The 2474-nt window shown below is 38.4% G+C and overlaps 1 pseudogene; it reads right to left on the bottom strand.

Moving 5' to 3' along the window:
* Positions 1-1528: 1528 nt before the first annotated feature.
* Positions 1529-1844, bottom strand: LOC101564876 (annotated as a pseudogene).
* Positions 1845-2474: the final 630 nt, after the last annotated feature.

The raw sequence follows: 2474 nt of genomic DNA, 5'->3' as shown, positions 1-2474 counted from the left end.
TTCTTTTGGGAAAATTCCCAGTAAAGTGATAGCTAGATTGAATGGGATTTCCAGTCCTAATTTTTTTTTTCTGGAACTGGGGATCAAACTCAGGCCCTTGCACTTGCCAGGTAAGTGCTTATTCTACTGAGCTATCTCCCCAGCCCCAGTCCTAGTTTTTTTTTTTAAAGGCATCTCCACACTGATTTCTGTAACGGTTGCACCAGTCTACATTCCCACCAGCAGTGGAGAAGGGCTCCTTTTCCCCCACAGTCTCTCCAACATTTATTGCTTGTTGATTTCTTTATGATAGCCATTCTTTCTGGGGTGATATAGTATCTATGTGTTATTTTAATTTGCATTTCACGGATGGCTAATGATGTGGAGCATTTTTTGTCATATATTTATTACCTTTTATTTGTTAGCTTCTAAAATTTCTCCTCTGAGAATTGTGTGTTCATCTTGGATGCCCATTTCTGGACTGGGCCTTTAAATTTTGGGGCCCTAATATTTTTTAGTTCTTTATAAATTCTAGAGAGAAGACCTTTGCCTGAGTGCTTATTAGTTAAGATTTTTTTTTTTGCCAATTTTGTTGTGTTTTCACACTGCTGGTAATTTCTTTTGTTGTGCAAAAACTTCTCAATAAGAGGAGGTCCTAGTTGTTAATTCTTTCAAGTATTTCCCTTGTAGTTTGATTTTTGTTCATGAACTGTTTGCATACCCCACGTCTTCAAGGGTTCTTCTTACTTTCTCTTCCAGGAGATTCAGTATTTCTGTTTTAATGTTTAGATCTTTAATCCATTTTGAGTTTAGTTTAGTTGCATAATGATAGGCCTGGGTGAAGTTTTAGTTTTCGGCATGTAGAGAGCCAGTTTTTCCAGCACCATTTGTTAAACAGGCTGTGTTTCTTTCAGTAAGCATGTTTGGCCCCTTTGTTGAAGATAAGATGGCTAAATGTGTTTGTAGTTGCTTCTGCATCTTCTAATCTATTCCATTGATCCTCATGTCTATTTTTTTTGCCAACACCATGGTGATTTTATCACAGCAGCTTTGTAGTACAATTTCCAGTCAGGAATTGTAATGCCTCTTGCCTTGTCTTTGTTGCTTTTTTGAGGAGTTTCTTTCCATTTTACAATATCTATTACACATTTCAGATCTTGTTTACTCTTTCAGTTTCTTACACTAGGGAGACAAGTTGTTCACATAGGTGAGTCTGATTTATTTTACTTATAATTATGATTTATAGTTGCATCTATTTACCTATGAAAACCTCAAGATTTCCCTTCTTGACAGCTGAGTAGTTCTCCATTTTTTTACCATTTCCAAATGTCTAGTTTAATAAGTATTAAGTATGCAAACAATTAGGTGGAGAAGCTGACCAAGATACACAAATTAGAATATCCACATATCCATCTAAATTTTCTCTATTTTTTCTTTTTGTAGAATATTTATTAAGGTTATTTAATATACAGCTTTTCACATGTCATTTTGGAAGTCCCACATTATAAAGATGATTCTTCCGTCTGATGACAAATGGCAGCCACAGTCATCATGCTGGACCTCCATGCTGGATAAACTCCACTTCCTCTTGAGATACCAGTTTCCTTCTGTCCTTCTGAGGTAGCGTGTTTGTTATTTCTGCAGTGTCTGGTGGACCTGGATGCACCAGCAAGTCCAGTGATCTACTCCCTTTAGAATGCTGTGAAATTACAGAAGAGTGAGGTGGGATCCCTGCAGATCTCAAAGCTTCTGATGCACTGGACTTAGGACTGTCTCTTATGTCAGGGAACCTTATTAATGGTGCATGTGGCTCAACTGCCTGGATGACCCAGCTGGTGGGCAGACACCATCTTGCTGCCCTTCATGATTCCGGGTAGGGGCAGCTTCACTCCACTGTATAAAAAGACCACATCTTTTTCCTCCATTCCTAGGTTGATGGGTAGTTGGGTTGTTTCCAAGATTCAATCTATTCCAAATTGTGCTTCTATAAGCTGGGTGGTGATTTTTGTTACTCAATACTCTTATTGACTTGAATGGGGGAAAGGAGAACTTTTGTAGAAAGGCTCTAAATCTGAACTGATGAAATACTCCAAAAATTTCATGAATATCTCCAAAGTGGTGAATCTAGTTCATACACAAAATAGGCAGAGAATGAAATCACGTTTTGGATAGATAAGGCTGATGAGTTGCTCAAAGTTTACTTGAAAGTATTAAAAGCCTGCAGTCATTTCATGGACCAAGCTAATGGTCATGCCATAGAGTTGCACAGCATTGCATATAATGGCTTAGCAATCGAAGAATAGTTGGGAACCCATTGTCACAGTGTTTTCTCAGTCCCCCAAGTCATACCTTATTTTGGGGAGTATTGAGGCCTGAACCCAGGGTCTCATGCACAGTAAGCAGCTACTCTACCACCCAATCCTCTTTATTATATATGCTCTAAGTTGACCAGAGTGGACTTGAACTTGAGATATTCCTGCCTCAAACAGTAGAGT

Source organism: Octodon degus, unplaced genomic scaffold (genome assembly GCF_000260255.1).
Source record: "Octodon degus isolate 3935 unplaced genomic scaffold, OctDeg1.0 scaffold00100, whole genome shotgun sequence".
Lineage (NCBI taxonomy): Eukaryota > Metazoa > Chordata > Mammalia > Rodentia > Octodontidae > Octodon > Octodon degus.
Note: the sequence above shows the minus strand (reverse complement) of the source record. Positions and strands in the feature narration are given on the sequence as shown.